We start from the raw sequence: 21202 nt of genomic DNA, 5'->3' as shown, positions 1-21202 counted from the left end.
CATCACTGCTCCTGCGTTGTCGTTTGCTCTAGGCCCTGGGCTGTGCTCTTTGCTGTTTTGCTTAGTTTACTGCAAACGTTGAGAAGCACTTTTTGTTTTAGCTTCTTAAAGGCTCGACTCTAACAGCCTGGAGGAAGTTGCCAAACAAATGTAACCTCTTCTGTCTGCCTGGTGTCTCTTTACCTGTGTTTGCTGGCTGTTTGGCAGTGCACTTACACACTGGAAATGTGCTCTGGATGGTGTTAAACTGAATTGGGGAATATTTCAAACCGTGCCTTAAATAATAGAATTGAAATGTTGTGCTGCAGAAGTGGCCTGGGTTGGAAACTTTCAAGTGAAAAGTTAGATCTTGGTTTTTCTTAAAGATGAAATGAGGCCCTGGGGTATGTGGTTTTCAGGCTATCTCTATTTGTTAATTTTGGAAATAGACTTTTCACAGTTTTACTTCTCTTTTGTCTTAAGCCTTTGGTTTTACCTCTAAATGCAATTGATAGAAAACTTGAGATTGTGCTTTTTACTTTGATTCTAGTTAATTGGCCCAGGCGAAGCAACAGTGGATACAGCCATTAGGAACCATAAATAAATATATTTGTTTTATGATATAATCAGTGTTCCTTGATATAATAACAAACATAAAAGGGCAGGGTACTGGACAAAGGCTTCTGCAGATTGTCAGATAAATTCACAAACCCAGATCTCAATTAACTGGCCTAGTAAAAAAAAGATCAAGCTTCTTCCTTTTTTTAATATCCTAAATGGATTTTCTTTAAAGCAAAGAAATATAACTTTTAGAGAAGGACAAGCACACACATTCCCTGAAAGGTTATTCAGATCTACTATTCAGATCTTTCTTTAAGGTCTCAGAGAGTTTGTCCTAGTTATGGAGGCAGATGTCTCACCAGAAGACACCATGTGATCTTTGAATAGAGGTACACAAAAGAGGCCAAGCTTTAGAGTTTGAAGATACAGAAAAAAATAGAATAATCTTAATTAGTCTTATAGCAATAGATATCTTTATTGTTATAGAACAATGTTTATCATTACGCGTTTCTGGTATTTGCTGTGACTGAGTACTAGCAATGCTGTTATTAGTAATTTTCTTTAGATTGATTCAGAATGAAGGGTCCACATACTGGGGCTTGGAGGGCAGCCCACAAAGAGGACATGGATACACTTTTTATTCTGGTCTAGAGTTAACAAGAGTTGCTTCTTTTATTCAAGGTATGGGGGAAGTTGTGGTCTTAGTGGACCTGCACCCGAATCTGGGAATTGTTACATATTCTCATTCCACATGAAGCAAGGACAACTCTCCTATGAGCTGAGTGGCAAGAATTCCTTTTATATGCTTGATTGGCTGTGGAATAGTTGCTCCAATTCAGTCTTCCATGATGGAGCCAAGGACTTAGGAAAAGTTTCCGTCAAATGGCATGAAGGCAAAGCTGTACAGCTCTACATACCAGAGGTAGATGCTGTGCATTTAGTGGCACCCTTGTTATAACATGAGCTAATTTGTAAACTATCATCGTCCTCTTTTTTTTTTTTTTTTTGATAGTTTAAACCAAACACTGTTGTCCAGTTTAATTTCCCAGCACTTGGTGTGATAGGCTTTATAATACCAGCACTGAGTATCAGGACTGGTCATGGTGGTGGTGGTACTCAATCATGTCTGACTCTTTCTGACCTGGGACTTCAGCCCACCAGGCTCCTCAGTCCAAGGGATTTTCCAGGCAAGCATAATGAATTGGGTTCCCATTTCCTCTTCCAAGGAATCTTCTCTACCCAGGGATCGAACTCATGTCTTCTGCATTGGCAGGCAGATTCCTTACCACTGTACCACCTGGGCCTCAGATCAGCATCTCTGAAAAGATTTTTTTTGTCTCATATAGTTCAGTTTCCAATATCCCAGGGTAAGAATTCCTTCTACAGTGGTATGATCATCCTATATAGCCTCTTATTGAATGGTCTCAGTGACCGGGCACTCGCAAGTTCTTTCTAGTATTTTTTGTTTCAGTGGCTCTACTTAGAACGTTTTTCTGTAGAAAACTCAAATTCGTCTCCTTGTCCCCTCACCCTTTTGCCTCAGTTCTAGAGCTACAAGTATGTGTCCACCCCTGTTAATTTAGAATTCAAAAATATTAAAAGGAATTTTCTTTTTCTCCCTAAATCTCTTTTTCAGGCAAAACTTACATCATTCATTCATTCAAAAAAATGTTTACTGAATAGCTACGTGAGCAAACATTGGGTTAGATGCCGTGGATGATGTAAGGGTGATTCAAAGAACTATTTCTCATTGACTTTGCTTACAGAACTGTCAATACACGTCACCTTCTTCTGGATAAACTATCCTATTGTATGTTTCTAGATTTAGACCTTCTTGAGGGCTGAGACCATGGCATTGCCTAAGTATTCCTGGAGCAGACACATAAGTGGATATTCAATAAAAGCTTTCTGATTTTCCTCCATTCCTCTGAAAATGAGGCCCCTAAACCTCATTCCCAGATGGTGCAGTGGTAAAGAATCCAGCTGCCAAGTCAAGTGATGTGGGTTTGACTGGGTTGGGAAGCTCCCCTGCAGGAGGCAATGGCAACCCACTCCAGTATTCTTCCCTGGAGAATTCCATGCACAGAGTAGCCTGGCAACCTACAGTCCATGGGATCCCAAAGAGTTAGATGTGACTGAGAACACATTTCAGCTTCAGCAAACACATCACACTGCTTGCTCTGATGCTGACATTGTATGTGGGCTTACAAGCCCTTGGTCCACGTAGACTGCTGTAAGACTCTGTCTCATTTGTTATTTCATTTAAAATGCTCAAGAAGGCTGAGAGGTAGACATTGTTTTGTCCAGATTTTAGATCAGAAAACAGAGAGAGATATGATATTTAAAATAATGAAAATCACAGATGTGCTCTAATTGTGTTTGCGATTTTTTAAAATAGGGATCCTAGCTCCTGGTTTCCCATCATTTTCTAATTTTGTACCTGAGTTCTTGATCCTGAATTAGAACTATAGCCTATTATTATGAAATTATATCTGGTTAATATTGGCTTATACTTCTAGCCTGTTGAGTCCTTCTGGATTCTTAATATGGTTATTTATCATTTTAGCTATTCCTTTCAGTTTGTGTACTTGTTACTAATATGCTAAGCATATTCTTTCATATAATTTATTGATGAGAAATACTGGTAGTCAAAGATGGAAAGCTGTGTCATCTGTGAGAAACCTTGCTCCAGAATGACATCAATCCACTCATCAATGTTTCTTGGGTACATTTGTTCAACTATTCTATTATGTAGTCCACATTTTTCCATTTTGACCATAAAGATAACATGAAAAGCTTTGCAAATTAAAGTGTATTTTGTTTTAAATCAGATGTTTTTCTACATGAGTTGAATTGTTTCCCGTATAGTAAGCATACAACAATTAGCTTTTGTTATTCCAGAGGCTATGGTTTGGTTCATACTTTAGTTTAATGTATGTACTAATGAAAAAGCTTTATGTGTACATGTAAGTTTTGTCATCTATTTCTCCCTCATGATATTTTTCCTTTTATTTCTGCCTCCAAATATTTCCATATACTACCTGTTTTAAAATACAGGGGAAAAGTGTATTTGAAAGAAAATGAAAGACTTGATGCAAAATAATATATTTTCCCAACAGAAACATTCTTTAATGCATACATGCAAAACTTTAACACCTGATTTAAAAATGTATGAAGAAACTCTGTCATGTGGAGGATGTTACTTAGGAGCTGAATTACAGGATTTGTCTGTCTTTCTTTTTCTCTTGCCTTGGGCAATCTAGTCTAATTACAAAACTTGCCTTTCATTCTGTTTAGTGTTTCTCAGCTATGCATGAAAAAAGTTAATCAAAAAATAAAATGAAAAACTGTGATGGCTAATCGAAGTCCCATAGATTTCTCTGCTGTTGGCTAGCTTGTCTTTGGCAATGAACTCCAAAATGCTACCTTTAATGCATCAGTAGATGTACTGTGACTATTGGTCTCTTCTCCTTTTAAGGAAAGAGAAAAGATTCCTTTAATTTTAGGATTTGTTTCAAAATTAGAAAATGAAAAGAAAAACATGTCTTTTCCTATCTTCATTTGTCCCTTCTTCATTTATACCTTATCAATACTTGTTGGGAGGTTTGTAGCCATAAAAGACACTAGACCAACAATCTCAAAGATGAGTAATGTCTCTGATTAGAGCAGATAGAGAAAAGCAATTTACACCCCTTGTTCTCTAGTGTGTTTTGTAGGAAAGAAAAATACCTCTTTTTCTTTCTACCTGTCTTAGCTTCATTGGCTGGGGCCCTGTAAATTAGACTGGCAAAAGACAGATTAGTAGGAGAAAAATGTGCAGGTTCATTAGTATGTTATTGTTTAGTTGCTTAGTCATGTCAGACTCTTTTGTGACCCCATGGATTGTAGCTTGCCAGGCTCCTCTGTCCATGGGATTTCCTAGGCAAGCATACTGGAGTGGGTTGCCATTTCCTTCTCCAGGGGATCTTCCTGACCCAGGGATTGAACCCATGTCTCCTGCATTGGCACATAAATTCTTTACCACTGAGTCACCAGGGAAGGCCTTATTAGCATGTATATCATGCATTCACATAGAACAGTGATGAGTAACTCAAAAGCGTGGCAAGTACGTGGGCTTATGCAGCATCTTGATAAAAGAACAAGACATTTTTAGAGAAGTGATAACATATGGTTAGAAGGGCTTTGAGCTTCTAGGGTGGCAAATTGTAGGGGAATTAATAGCAGATAAAGCTAGTTAGTTGTTTGTTATGTGGATTCCTCTGATGCTTTTTCTGGGCTGACAAGGGTTCTAAAGGTGTCTTTGGTAAAGTCTGTTCTTCCTGATAGAGAGGGGAGAGGAGACACTAGCAAATTTACATCAGGTTTTAGGCAAACAGGGGCAGGCAGAGAGCTCTTCTGTTTCTTCTAAATTGCTTTCTGCTCAAAATGGCTCTCATGCCACAGAGATATATTTTGGGGTGGCATGTTCTGCTACCCTTCATTTTAGAAGGACACTGGGTTAAAAGGATGATGATTCTTGGCCTATCCCCTGTCTGGCTGTCTTGTCTCGAGAATAGACCTAAATGTCTACCACTAGAATCAGTGGTTGTGCAGGTTTTTCCTCAAGGGCTAAGATGTCATCTCAGTTCATTTCAAATACTCTCCGTGACAAAACTACTGCAAACCAAAAACAATCTGATAAAGTTAGTGCCTTTAATAAGTATCATTACTTAAACCTGGTAAAGTCTTAGACCAGTCTCTTTGTTGTTTGGGAAGCAAAATAAAAGGTATCTCCCTCTCAGGTGGGAGATTGCTGAGAATATTTGAGAGTCTTGTTACTGTTTTCTTTTTAATTGATTTTTTTATTTGGAGTATAATTACTTTACAATGTTTTGTTAGTTTCTATTGTACAACTGCATGAATTGACTATTTGTATTCATGTATCCTCTCCCCTACCCCTCTAGGTCATCAGGCAACAGCAAGCTGAGCAAGGTGAGCTCCCTGTGCTACACAGCAGCTACCAACTAGTTACCTCTTTCGCACATGGTAGTGTGTATGCGCCAATGCTACTTTCTCAGTTTGTCCTCCCTCCTTCCTCTGCTGTGTCCACAAGTCTGTTTTCTATGTTTGTATCTCTGTTCCTGTCCTGCAAATAGGTCCGTCAGTACCATTTTTCTAGATTCCATATCTGATACTGTTTTGATGTGTTGGTGGCAGTGGCAGTGGGTTGATGATGGACAAAAACAGCATGGTATAATGCAAGTTTGTGGCATTTTTAGCTGAGCCTGTCACACAAAAGATTTTTGGATGGTGTGTATCCACTGATCCTATGGCCTCAATAACCCTGCGATTCTCAGTTATTTGAAGTGAGTGCTGTTGAGAAGCAACATATGCTTCTTCTCCTCCATGCAGAGAAACGAAATTTGGAGGTTCACTGAAAGAGAAAACATAGTTTCCTATGGCAGTTTATCTCCAAGAATGAACAATTTCCTGGGATCGTGATAATGGTTGCTAAAACCTCACTGAGAAAGACAATTCCAATGCCCAAATTTGGGCTTAGATCATGTTGCGGCTGGCTCAGTAGAGTGGCAAGGGACCATCAGTCTGCTTTGGAGAGAAGTATCATACTTGGGAATCGTGTGGATGTAGCCTCCCTTTACTGATACTGGATATAATGAAAGAGTCCTAGGGTCTTTCAGAGGGAGTATACCATTCACATAACACAGCACTGTGTAACTCTCGTGAATTTTTTTTTTAATGCTGTTTAAACTTCCTTTCATTACAACCTGCATAAAATGGAAAATATGTTAGAGGCTGTTGAGGAGGTTTGTAAATGCTTTATAAATAACAGCAATGTGACCCAAGTCATGTGCACTTAGGTTTTTTGTAAACATTGAAGGCCAGTTATGAATACTTCAACGCATTAAAACCCTTCTGTTTTAATTTCCTGGCTAAGACAACTTTGGTATTCCAGGATTTAGCCAGCCACAGATTCAACAACTGAGAAGCCAGTTTTCCAGAAATTCTAGCTTTGATTTGATTATTTCAAGGAATAGCAATAATCAGAAATATCAGGCCTTACAGAAGAACCAACAGCACAGAGTATAGTGTGGAGCTGTTGTACAAGATACAAGTGGTGAATCTGTGAATTCAGAATTAGTGAGTTGCCCAGGACTCCATTTAGTTCTCTTGCTTTATTATTGTAAATTGTTGGACATATGAAATTAGGATCAAGCTATGTTACAAAATCAACAGTTAAGTATATGAAAAGGTCACTACCTCAGGAAGTCAGGAGACCTGAGTCTTAGTCCCAGGAAATAATTATTAATTATAATCTTCATTTGTGAGCAATTATTATCTTACTACATGTGGGGCATCTTTTCTAGCCTATATAATAATTTAGTCTGGAAGATACTATACCATGTTCAATTTGAAGAAAGAATTGCAGAGAGATTAAATGACTTTCCCAAGATCACTAAGTTAGTAAAGACAGAGTTAAAATTCAGACTCAAGAGTGTCCCCTGAGGCTGTGTCTCTGCTGAATGCTCCATATTCTTTCCTTTGTCTGAAAGCTCCATGTTCTTTCCTTGCATCTTTGTCTTTCCTTCAGCTGTTTCTTTTTTGGAATGAATACCCTTCTTGCTCATCTCAGTCTGTGTGACTTTTTATTTGAAAGCTCATTCTTTAGGCCCGACTCCGGTCTAGTATTTTTAGGAAGACCTCCAGGAACATTCCCATCCATTGGTCTCTCCAAAGTACAACCTCCTGGCCCTTCCTACCATGCTGCTCACTTGGCACCTGCTCGTATCTCTCATGCGATCCTCATGGTTTCTGTTATCTCCCATCTATTGTGAATCACATTTCAGTGTGATGCTTCTCTCTCTCTTCTCTGTCTCTCATTTATAAATTTGGAAGATACTGGGAAACAAAGCACAGGAAAAATACCGGGTATTCTACTACCTCAAATTAGCAAAATTTACCATTTAAAAATACTGGCTTCAAATACTCTTCTGTAAATAAAGAAATAACACCTGACCAATCAAATTGATGTTTACATTATACATTTTCCAATCCTATTCACCTCCTCTGAGAGGGAGGTAACCACTAATCTGAATTGGGTACCTAATCTCTAAGTCTAGATTTTTAATTTTTTGTTACACATTCTTATATTTGTGAATATATAATGCCGTTTTGTAATATTTTGGTAAGAGAACATAGTGTAATTACTGCATTAGTGTGTGTTTGGTCGTGTCCGACTCTTTGCGACCCCATGAACTGGAGCCTGCAGGTCTCCTCCGTCCATGGGATTCCAGGCAAGAATACTGAAGTGGGTTGCCATTTTCTCCTCTGGGGATATTCTTAACCCAGAGATCAAATCCACATCTCCTGTGCTTCTGTGCTGGCAGGCAGATTCTTTTACCACTGAGCCACCTGAGAAGCCCAATGAATGCATATGTCTTTTGAAAATCTGTGTTTTTAACTCAATATTTTAAAAAAATTGTCACATTAACACATTTAAATCTAGTTTATTCATTTAAATTGTAGCATTCCATGTAATAATCCTAAATGTCTTATTTATCTAGTCCTCTTTTTACAGACACTAGCGTTCTGATGATTAAGTTACAAAAGTTAGAAAACTTTTTTAGTGAATTGGTTTTTCTTTTTGTATTAGACTAAATTCTCTAACTAAAGGACTGTGGATTATGCTTCTTTGTGTTTAGCACCATAACTACAAATCAATAGACATTCAAATGAATGAATTTTGATGAAAATATCTGAGTTAACTGAAGTTATTCAACTTTGAGAAGTACTTAGAAATGCGTTTAAATGTACTTGGCAAGTCAATGCTGACTTACGACTGGACAGCAAAAATTCTATATCCACTTCTTACTAGGTCATCTCTGTGATGATCTTGAAGAAATCTAATTGCCCTTGAATATTTGACCTTTAATGTGTCAACATAAACATTTTGTCAGCCTGGCTTCATGGAGATATGGTTAACTGTGCTCGACAGAGATAATAATTTTCTTTAGAAATGTTAAAGGCCATGATCTCCTTCTTCAGACTTATATCTTCTCTTCTGACCCATTTGCTTTCTGAATGTTGTCTAGATGGATCACATCCAATAATTGGGAGAGAGGTGTGAGGTCGGGAGGTAGGGATTGTTGCAAAGAAGGAATGAATGTGTGCCTATGATGTCTTAGAACAATGTCTGCCACATCGTTAAGCTTAAATAGCTGTTACAGCAGAAAGTGAGGTAGTTATTTTATAGCCTTTATCTTAAGTCACTAAGCTTGGGTACAGAAATCTTCATGTCTCTTCAGCCCAAGATTGTAATTTATTCTGAGGATTCTGATTGGTTACAGTCAAGGGCTTCCACAACAGGAAGACGTGAGCTCCAGAGACCCTCTATCCATGAGTGGCATCAAATGATAAAGAAGAGGCAGCAGGATTGAGCATTGATTGAATAATTAGAATGAGACTGTATTAGGCTTATTATTTCATGTGTAACTCCCCAAGATGTTGGTTATAACCTGATTGCCATAGGAACAGTCCTACCTATTCGTTGTCCAGTGATCTATTGATTTATCATGCATTTAATAAGTACTTGAAATACCTCAATGAACAAAAAGAACAAGATTCCTACTTTTCTGTGGTCTGCATTCTAGCATGGCAAGACAGAAAATAAGCACAAATATATTAGGTAAATTATATAGAACATTGGAAGGTGATAACTGCTGTGGAAAAAGAAAGATAGTTCCAGGTAAGGGGGATCAGGAATGTTTGATCAAGTAGTATGGTCAAGGGAGGATTTATTGAACAGGTGAGAACTGAGCAAAGACTTAAAGGAGGTGAGGGAACTGACCATGCAGATACCTGCAGGCAGAAGAAGAACCAGCACCAAGCCTATACCTGTCATGCTTGAGGTAAGAAGGCTTGTGTGACTGGAGTGGAGTGAGCAAGGGAGAAGGTTGTAGAAGATGAATTCAGAGGAGTGATGGGGAGCCAGACCATGTTAGGCCTGTAGGCCATTGTGAAAACTTTAATGATCTAAAGAAGAGCTTGAGTTAGTGTTCTAAAAGGCCACTCTGACTTCCTTATTGAGAACAGATTTTAAGTGGCAAGGATACAAGCAGGGAGAACTGTTAGAAAGTTACTGCAGTTGCAGGTCAGAGGTGGCCATAGAGATAAGAAGTAGTTCAATTCGGACATATTTTTATTCTAGGGCTAATATCCTAGAGTAGCAGTCCCCAACCTTTTTGGCACCAGGGACTGGTTTTGTGGAAGGCACTTTTTCCACAAACTGGGGAGGAAGTGATGGTTTGGGGATGATTCAAACACACTGCATTTGTTGTGCACTTTATTTCTGTTAATATTACATCACCTCCACCTCAGATCATCAGGCATTAAATCCCAAGGTTGGAGACCCCTGTCCTAGAGGATTAGAAGTAGAGTGTGAGAGAAATAAAGAGGCCAAGAGTGCCCCCAAAGACTTTTTTTTTTTTAACAGATGTAGCTTCTAAAAGCTGAAATGATTGGATTAGGTTTGGATAAGAACATTAGAGATTTTTTTTTTAAGAGGTCTATTGATCATCTGGAGATACAAGTTTTGAGTTCAGGAAACAGGTCTTGGCTGAAGATACAAATTTGTTCTTTTTTTTTTCATATAGATGGAATTTAAAGCTATGACATTGTATAAGATGACCAGAGAAGTGAGTGCACCAAGAAAAGAGGACCAATAACTCAATGTTTGAGAGGCTCAACATTAGGGGATCTGGTGAAGGAAAAAAAAAACACTGAGAGAGGCTGACCAGTGATGTAAGTGGAGAAATGAGTGAGTCGTGGATGCCCTGTGGAGAAAGTGTTAAGCAGTGTGATAAAATAAATCAGTGCTAATGATTGGCCAAGTAAGACGAGGAGTAACAGTTTACTGAGCTCTAACTCTGTGAAAGTCATTTGCTGAGCTTGATGAGAGCAGTCTGTGGGAGTGAAAGGCTGCTTGGAGTGGGTAAAGGGAGTACATTGGAGACAGCAAGTAGACTGGTGGTCAAAACTAGTGGTGGTCTTACATAGAATTTGATACCTTTCTTCTTAAGTACTCCTCTGTTGGCCCAATAATGTGCCCAAAGAACCAAAGTTAGAATTTCCTTACTTCCCTTTAGGAGTATCTCTGTATTCAACCACTGAAAATGTAAATATCCTGAAATTGGTATCTCAGAATTATTAAACATTGTGGTATGCACCTGTCTGTTTGCACTGGATCCCTGCAGTGACAATGAAATTGTAGAATTTCAAAACTGGAAAGGATCTTAGATGTAGCATAGTTCAACCCTATTAACAATGGTTTTAATATATATAAGGGAAGTGACTTCCTCAAGGTCACATACTTCTCAGATGACAGAGCTGAGGCTAGAATCCAGGGCTTCTGTTCTAGTGCCTTTCAACTGCATAATATTTTCTCTTGGATTTGATTCAACATGTACACAGGACAAGAAAATACTTGAGGAGATGCTATGTAAATGTCAGTCAAGTGAAAGAAAGAAAGTGAATGAGTTAATAGATGAGCAAAGACAAGACAATGTTTGAAATGTATGGGAAAACCTGTTGAGAATCCAACAGGCTGATGACTGGAGATTTGCTCTCAGGTGCAAAAGGGGACGGAGAAGGCAATGGCACCCCACTCCAGTACTCTTGCCTGGAAAATCCCATGGATGGAGGAGCCTGGTAGGCTGCAGTCCATGGGGTGGCGAAGAGTCGGACATGACTGAGCGACTTGACTTTCACTTTTCACTTTCATGCACTGGAGAAGGAAATGGCAACCCAGTCCAGTATTCTTGCTTGGAGAATCCCAGGGACAGGGGAGCCTGGTGGGCTGCCATCTATGGGGTCGCACAGAGTCAGACACGACTGAAGTGACTTAGCAGCAGCAGCAGCAGCAAAAGGGGAAAGTCAGGGTGAGAAACTATGAAAACTGAAGGAGAAATAAGTGAGAACTGCAGATTGCATTGTGAGTAGTTTTTAACTTGAAAGCATCAGTGATGTTTAAAAATTGTTTTAAAAGTAAGTGCAAACTGTTAGTGAAGGTTAATGGAAGGGACTGAAGGGAGAAGCTTTTTGCTAATGAGAGCTGGAATGATGACATTTTTTAATATCCTTGCTGACAACTACTGACTTGGTGGCAGCAGGTTTACAATTCCCTGAAAATAACCAGATATAAGAGGTTTCAACTTGCTGGAACTCTTATTATATGCTTGAGTGACTCTTGGAACAAAAGAAAGCTGTGCATGATTGTTTAGCAAAGTATAGCATAAACAAAGCATATGTTTTCTAACATCTACTGACTATGTAATCTGATAGTCTTGTTATATTGGTCTCTGCTCATTTTAAGGTTATGTGAGGAAGATGACTTTAGTGGTTCAGTACATAAATAAATGATGTTAAGACTCCACTTTAACTTATGCCCCTCCATTTTTCATATGTATTTGCTGTTTTTCTTTCAGGAAGGAAAATGCACATTACTTGTTCTCCTGGAAACCTTCCATGTCCTTTTTAAATGCTTTCCCTTTCTCTTTTGAAAGATCCCCCTCACACTGCGTAAATAGAAATGTCCCTGAAATTCATTTGATTTCATGGATGGTAGAGTACTCGTTTCAAATATCTTTGGGAGAACCAGATAAAATAGCTACACTAGCCTGCATTGCCTGATTTAGTGCTAGGGACTGTGGAGGACTGGATGGCTGGGGGAAATTGTAATGGGAAACTCAAGTTAGTTTTCACTTTAAGTTCAGCACCTTGAATCCAGTGGAGTTGAGGGTAGTCAAAAGTTATTACTATCTGATTTGACTGTTCACAGTTCCAAATGAAATAAGTGAGTTATGCCTCTGTTTTGCTGGTAGTAAGGAAAATGTTTCTATCACCTTGGTGCTAAATGGCAATTCTTGAGCAGTGTCAGCAGAGAACTGGCTGGAAAAGGTGACTTGTTCTTTCTTTCTTGCAGCCATTACTTTGTCAGGGAGAAGGCATATTGGTGAAGCAGTTGGGGCACTCTTACATTTCTGTTTATCAGGCTGCATCTATTCTTGGGAGAAAAAGAAGCCATCCATTTCCAAAGCTGTCAATCTGGTAACCCCAGCCACCACTAAAAGCCACTTCAATTTATTTCTTTGCTTGTTTACACTTTGCAGAGAGTTTATTGTAAAGATATATTAACCAGTAAGATGCCTTTACGATAAATTGCACTCCACTTTTTGGGAAGAGATGGCAACTTTTGTAAAGGTGCCAAGGTTTTTTAAAAATTATTATTTATTTATTTGGCTCCTCTGGGTCTTTGCTGTTGCACATGAGCTTTCCCTAATTGCAGTATATGGGCTCTCATTGCGGTGGTTTCTCTTGTGGAGCATGGGCTCTGGAACATGGGTTCAGTAGTTGTGGCACATAGGCTTAGTTGTGCTGTGGCATCTTCCTGGACTAGGGGTTGAACCCATGTCTCCTGCATTGGAAGGCAGATTCTCAATCACTGGACACTGGGGAAGTCTGTCATGGGTGTTTCAAGTAGGAGAAAAAAGTAGTGTTAACACTGAGTGAAGCATCATTGTCTGGATCTCCATCATTCTTTTTATTTCTATTCGTATGAAGTTTTCATCTCGTATTTACTCTCCTTCTGACCAGCTTCCTTCCTTTCATATCTAACTTTGTTTCTACTTATTTACTCTTTATTTGCTTTAGAAAAATATTTACCTATTAATTTGGCTGCTTTGGGTCTTAGTTGCAGCACGTGGAATCTTTGTTGCATCGTGTGAATCTTTCATTGCAGTGAACAGATTCTCCAGTTGTGGCGCTCGGGCTCAGTGATTGTGGCACTAAGGCTTAGCTGCTTTCATTGCGTGTGCTTTTTATTTCCCTTATCAGGGATCCAACCCATGTTCCCTGCATTGCAAGGTGGATTCTTAACCACTGGACCACCTGGAAGTCCCTTGCTTTACTTAAACATTTTTTGTTTTGTTTCTGCTCCCCTGATTTTTCCCACCTACAAAGAAGAAGCAGACATTCATATAATAATATTGGATCTTTCCCTCTGTGTTCCATCATAAGCAGGGTGGGCTAGCATTCCCAGTGCAAGGATATAACCCTTGATCTTACTAGCTAAGATTAGTTGATTTCCCATGGTTTCAAGCTGTTTACATATAGTTCCAAGGGAAACTGAGTAGGGCCAGTTTCCCTTGGCAACCAACCTTAAGCTTGAGGCCAAGAGGAAAATGACAACGTTTAGTCCTTTTTTCTCTGCAAACACAGAAATCATTCACATTAAGTCTTATAACTTAAGTTTAAGTAAGCCCTTGACAGTGATTCTAGGCACAGACAATATTCTGAGGTCTGACTGAGCCATATCTCCAGCCTAGAGTATTACTAGTGTAGGAAATTCATGGATGAGAACCACTGAGAAAGTATGACTGTTCCTTAAGAATTATGGATAATGTGGTCAATAACCAATTTCTCCCTTTGTCAAGTGGAACAATGTAAAATTATATAAATAAGGTCTTGTGTGCTTTGGCGAACACTTTTGAGTCTGCTACTTTAAAAATGATGGATAAATTTTAAAATGGCACAAATATATTTAGGTGACTTTAACAGTTGAATGCTGAGCAGTAATTATATATCAAGCTTGGAATCACCAAACAGAAATACAGTCTTGTCTCTTGTTTGTGTAGTCAGATTTACTTGAAATTCTGAAGCATCTTACAAGTGATTGGGAAATGGCTACATGTTTTACATAAGAGAACCCTAAAATGGGCCATATTCAGACTTACTTAGCTTGATTTATTTTATTTATCTAAACCTTTATTTAGATTTTATTTTGGTTCTTAGAAAAGTTCTGAAGAATTTTGTTTCTGCTATTAATTATTGTTTTCTTGTGTCATTGAATACACTTACTAAACTTAGAAACTAAGGGCCACATAACATGGTTGTGACATTGAAATCCATTCACTGTTTCATCCCTTGGGGCTCCAAAGCACCATCTGGCAGAGATTAGTTTCTTTAATGCCCCCTGAATGAGTCTCAACCCTAGGATTAATGCCCCTGCATGGAAAGTTTTTAAACTTTGCTTCAACATTGACATCTTCTGGGCTGTAGGCTTCCATTTAATATTTGCTTTCTCCAGTTGCTCCAAAATGTGTATCCCCTATATTAATATTTTCAGTCATTAAGTTCTCATTTCAAGGACTATTGCCCCTAGCCCAGCTTAATCTACTTTTTTTTTTTTAATGAGTAATTACAGCATTTCATTACCTTTTCATTTTCATAATCTTCATTACCCCTACCATAGTTTGGTCTCAGGTCAAACAACAGGGAGGGAACACAGCCCTGCCCATTAACAGAAAATTGGATTAAAGAGTTACTGAGCATGGCCCCACTCATCAGAACAAGACCCAGTTTCCCCTACAGTCAGTCTCTCCCATCAGGAAACTTCCATAAGCCTCTTATCCTTATCCGTCATAGGTTCAGACAAAATGAAAACCACAATCACAGAAAACTAATCAAACTGATTGCATGGACCATAGCCTTGTCTAACTCAATGAAACTATGAGCCATGCCCTTTAGGGCCACCCAAAATGGACGGGTCATAGTGGAGAGTTCTGACAAAATGTGGCTCACTGGAGAAGGGAATGGCAAACCACTTCAGTATATTTGCCTTGAGAACCCCATGAACAGTATGAAAAGGCAAAAAGATAGGACACTGAAAGATGAACTCCCCAGGTCGGTAGGTGCCCAATATGCTACTGGAGAAGAGTGGAAAAATGGTTCCAGATAGAATGAAGAGACAGAGCCAAAGGGAAAACAACACCCAGTTGTGGATGTGACTGGTGATAGAAGTAAAGTCTAATGCTGTAAAGAACAATATTGTATGGGAACCTGGAATGTTAGGTCCATGAATCAAGGAAAATTGGAAGTGGTCAAGCAGGAGATGGTAAGAGTGAACATTGACAATTTAGGAATCAGTGAACTAAACTGGACTGGAATGGGAGAATTTAACTCAGATGACCATTATATCTACTACTGTGGGCAGGAATCCCTTAGAAGAAATGGAGTAGCCATCACAGTCAATAAAAAAGTCTGAAATGCAGTACTTGGATGCAATCTCAAAAACGACAGAATGATCTCTGTTTGTTTCCAAGGCAAACTGTTCAATATTATGGTAATCCAAGTCTATGCCCCAACCAATAAAGCTGAAGAAGCTGAAGTTGAACGGTTCTGTGAAGATCTATAAGATCTTCTAGAACTAGCACCCCAAAAGGATGTCCTTTTCATTATAGGGGACTGGAATGCAAAAGTAGGAAGTCAAGACACAGCTGGAGTAACAGGCAAATTTGGCCTTGGAGTACAAAATGAAACAGGGCAAAGGCTAACAGCATTTTGCCAAGAGAATGCACTGGTCATAGCAAACACCTTCTTCCAACAACACAAGACAAAACTCTACACATGGACATCACCAGATGGTCAATACCGAAATCAGATTTATTATATTCTTTACAGCCAAAGATGGAGAAGCTCTATTCAGTCAGCAAAAGTAAGACAGGGAGCTGACTGTGGCTCAGATCATGAACTCCTTATTGCCAAATTCAGACTTAAATTGAAGAAAATAGGGGAAACCAGTAGATCATTCAGGTATGACCTAAATCAAATCCCTTACAATCATACAGTGGAAGTGACAAATAGATTCAAGGGATTAAATATGATAGATAGAGTGCCTGAAGAACTATGGATGGAAGTTCGTGACATTGTACAGTAGAGAGGGATCAAGACTATCCCCAAGAAAAAGAAATGTAAAAAGGCAAAATGGTTGTCTGAGGAAGACTTACAAATAGCTGAGAAAAGAAGAGAAGGGAAAGGCAAAGGAGGAAAGGAAAGATATACCCATTCGAATGCAGAGTTCCAAAGAATAGCAAAAAGAGACAAGAAAGACTTCATCAGTGATCAATGCAAAGAAATAGAGGAAAAGAATAGAATGGGAAATACTAGAGATCTCTTCAAGAAAATTAGAGATACTAAGGGATATTTAAGAGTATCTCTTAATACTATATAGATAAGACGTGGCTCAGAGGTTAAAGAGTCTGCCTGCAATGCGAGAGACCTGGGTTTGATCCCTGGGTTGGGAAGATTCCCTGGAGAAGGAAATGGCAACCCACTCCAGTATTCTTGCCTGGAGAATCCCATGGATGCAGGAGCCTGGTGGGCTACAGTCCATGGGGTCTCAAAGAGTTGGACACGACTAAGCGACTTTACTTCACTTTCACTTAATACTATATATAATGTCTCTTATATACTAAGAAATACTAAGGATATTTCATGCAAAGATGACCACAATAAAGGACAAAAACGATATGGACCTAACAGAAGCAGAAGATATTAAGAAGAGATGGCAACAATATACAGAAGAACTATACAAAAAAGATCTTCATGACCCAGATAACCATGATGGTCTGATTACTCACCTATAGCCAGACATCCTGGAATGCGAAGTCAAGTGGGCCTTAGGAAGCATCACTATGAACAAAGCTAGTGGAGATGATGGAATTCCAGTTGAGCTATTTCAAATCCTGAAAGATGATGCTGTGAAAGTGTTGCACTCATTATGCCAGCAAATTTGGAATACTCAGCAGTGGCCACAGGACTGGAAAATGTCCATTTTCATTCCAATCCCAAAGGAAGGCAATGCCAAAGAATGCTCAAACTACCACACAGTTGCACTCATCTCAAACTCTAGCAAAGTAATGTTCAAAATTCTTCAAGCCAGGCTTCAACAGTATGTGAACCAAGAACTTACAGATGTTCAAGCTGGATTTAGAAAAGGCAACCAGAGATGAAGTTGTCAACATCCATTGGATCATCAAAAAAGCAAGAGCATTCCAGAGAGACATCTGCTTTTGCTTTATTGACTACACCAAAGCTTTTGACTGTGTGGATCACAACAAATGTGGAAAATTCTTCAAGAGATGGGAATACCAGACCACCTGACCTGCCTCTTGAGAAATGCAGGTCAAGAAACAACAGAACCGGACATGGAACAATGGACTGGTTTCAAATCGGGAAAGGAGTACATCAGGGCTGTGAATTGTCACCCTGTTTATTTAACTTACATGCAGAGTACATATGCGAAATGCTAGGCTGGATGAACCACAAACTGGAATCAAGATTGCTGGGAGAAACATCAATAACATCAGATACGTAGATGATAGCACCCTTATGGCAGAAAGCAAAGAGGAACCGAAGAGCCTTTTAATGAAAATGAAAGAGGAAAGTGAAAAAGCTGGCTTAAAACTCAATATTCAAACAAGAAAGGTTATGGCATCTGGTCCCATCACTTCATGGCAAATAGATGGGGAAACAATGGAAACAGTGGCAGACTATTTTCTTGGGCTCCAAAATCACTGCAGATGGTGATTGCAGCCATGAAATTAAAAGACGCTTATTCCTTGGAAGAAAAGCTATGACCAACCTAGATAGCATATTAGAAAGCGGAGACATTCCTTTGCCGACAAAGGTCTGTCTAGTGAAAGCTATGGATTTTTCCTGTAGTCATGTACGGATATAAGAGTCGGACTATAAAGAAAGGTCAGTGCTGAAGAATTGATGCTTTTGAACTGTGGTGTTGGAGAAGACTGTTGAGATTCCCTTGGACTGCAAGGAGATCCAACCAGTAAATCCTAAAGGAAATCAGTCCTGAATATTCATTGGAAGGACTGATGCTAAAGCTGAAACTCCCATACTTTGGCCACATGATACGAACTGCCTCATTGGAAAAGACCTTGATGCTGGGAAGGATTGAAGGCAGGAGGATAAAGGGATGACAGAGGATGAAATGGTTGGATGAAATGCATTACTGACTCAATGGACATGAGTTTGAGCAAGCTCCAGGAGTTGGTGGTTGAAGGGAAGCCTGGTGTGCTACAGCCCATGGTGTTGCAAAGAGTTGTACACACTGAGTGACTGAACTGCAATGAACTGGACTATGCTGTACTTAGTTGCTTCAGTCGTGTCTGACTCTCTGTGACCCCATGGATTGCAGTTTGCCAGGCTCCTCTGTCCATGGGGATTCTCCAGGCAAGAATTCTGGAGTGGGTCACCATGCCCTCCTCCAGGGGATCTTCCCAACCCAGTGATCCAACCCAGGTCTCCCGCATTGTAGGCAGATTCCCCACCAGCTGAGCCACCAGGGAAGTCCAACCATTAAATAAAATTACACGTCCTTAGATTTACTGAATAGTCTATGTCCTCTATGATAAAAACAAAACAAAACAAAGCAAAAACTCTCAGATGCCAAAATGGTATCATGTGAAATATTTGTCAGACACCCTACTTCATACTCAGCCCACCATAGTTCTGATTGCATGTTAATTTGTTCAGAGAACATTTAGTGAATCAGGGAATAAACTGGGCATCATTTTTTAAAGCAAACCTCAGCTCAGAAATATAATTAGGTGCCAAAATACATTTCTTCTAAATTTCTCCTAATTTTCCTGTAAATGTGACTCTTTTTTTCTTTCCTCATCCCTTTTTTTGAACCACGATGTTAATTTTTGACCTATTATTGTGAGTTGAGTAAGAATTCCAATGAGAAGAATTCAGCATGAGAAGAATGTGTTCAACATCTTTTATTCATTTAATGCAATATTTGATGCACTGGATTTTAAAAACTTCAGTGAATAAATGTAAATTCTATCTAAAAAAAAATCAAGAAATCAAAGACCATTTTCAGTATTTCTTCCATGATTTAAGAATTTTAAAAATGCTCATAATAACTTGGTTGGGCTTCCCAGGTAGCACTAGTGGTAAAGAACCTGCCCGCCAATGCAGAAGATGTAAAGTGCTGCGGGTTCGATCCCTAGATCGAGAAGATCCCCTGGAGGAAGGCATGGCAACCCTCTCAAGTATTCTTGCATGGAGAATCCCCTAGACGGATGAACCTGGCAAGCTCTAGTCCATAGTGTCACAAAGAGCTGGGCATGACTGAAGCGACTTCACACACACACACACACACTAACTTGGTTAGTAGTGCTGAAGTGAGAAAGCAGTAGAGGAAAAGTTCTGAAAGTAACTTTAGTTTGGTGCAAAGAACACAAGCTTTAGAAGGTTTTGGGAGAATGAATCACGTTTGGATATCTGTGGTATCAAAGCACTATATTAGGTATTTTACATCAGTGTATCAACCCTCTGATGAAGATGGAATTAATCCTATTTAGTAAAAATTAAACTGAAGCTTGTAGAGGTTAAATTGTTTGCCCAGGGTCACAGAGCTAATAAGTAGCAGGATTGAAATTTAAACCTAAGTTTGATTCCAATTGTTGTTGTTTAGTTGCTAAGTCATGTCCGATTCCTTTGCAACCCCATGGACTATAACCTGCCAGGCTCCTCCATCCATGGGATTTCCTAGGCAAAAATACTGGAGTGGGTTGCCATTTTCTTCTCCAGAGGATCTTCCCGATCCAGGGATCAAACCAATGTCTCCTGCGTTGCAGATGAATTCTTTACCACTGAGCTACCTGGGAAGCCCTTGATTCTAATACCCATGCTTATTTTACTGTATTTAATATATACAGTATATTTTCTGTATATAATCAGAACTATATAATAATTTTCATGGGAATCAGCTAGACACAGGTTTACTCCAATCTTCCAAACCCACTTAATACCTGTTTAGCCTGATGAATTTCTCTATATATGGATACTGAGTTAAGAAGAATAGCTTTTAATAATAGATATTTAATATTATGTATACTTTACCAACCCTGGAGACTGAAATGGCAATCTAATATTCTTGCCTGGGAAATCTCACAGACAGAGGAGCCAGGCAGGCTACAGCCTATAGGGTTGCAAAGAGTCAGACAACTGATGTGACAGACCACACATGCACACCTTACCAGAGGAAGCTCCTAAAAAATTTGGCTAGTGTATGCCAGACTCAGAAAATTGCAGAAATTATACATTAGAATAATTCCCAATGGTCTCACCAAGAGCTAAAAACGAAATAAATGTCATATACAGTTCTACCTTTTCCTATATTGACTCTGCCTGGAGTTGACTCAACTCTCTTCCTCTGATTTCTGCCATCCAAAGTCATAATGTGCTATGTAAGTGATAGGGAGGTCTGTGAGTGACCACCTTAGAGAATCTTTCTTTCTTCCATGAATGGCTGTGAACTCACAATGAGGTCATCATTAGTGAATAAAGTCATTTGGCCAAAAAGTTAGTTTGGGTTTTCCTGTAAGATGTAGTGGAACAACCTGAACAAACATTTTGGCCAGTCCAGTGCCTAGGCACCACACTTTACCAAGATCATCAGATCAGATCAGATCAGATCAGTTGCTCAGTCATATCCGACTCTTTGCGACCCCATGAATCACAGCACGCCAGTCCTCCCTGTCCATCACCAACTCCCAGAGTTCACTCAGACTCACGTCCATCGAGTCAGTGATGCCATCCAGCCATCTCATCCTCTGTTGTGCCCTTCTCCTCCTGCGCCCAATCCCTCCCAGCATCAGAGTCTTTTCCAGTGAGTCAGCTCTTCACATGAGGTGGCCAAAGTACTGGAGTTTCAGCTTCAGCATCATTCCCTCCAAAGAAATCCCAGGGCTGATCTCCTTCAGAATGGACTGGTTGGATCTCCTTGCAGTCCAAGGGACTC

The sequence above is a fragment of the Bison bison genome, unplaced genomic scaffold (assembly GCF_000754665.1).
Source record: "Bison bison bison isolate TAMUID 2011002044 unplaced genomic scaffold, Bison_UMD1.0 scf7180017864466, whole genome shotgun sequence".
Taxonomy (NCBI): domain Eukaryota; kingdom Metazoa; phylum Chordata; class Mammalia; order Artiodactyla; family Bovidae; genus Bison; species Bison bison.
The sequence above is the reverse complement of the archived record's forward strand: the minus strand, read 5'-3'. Positions refer to the sequence as shown.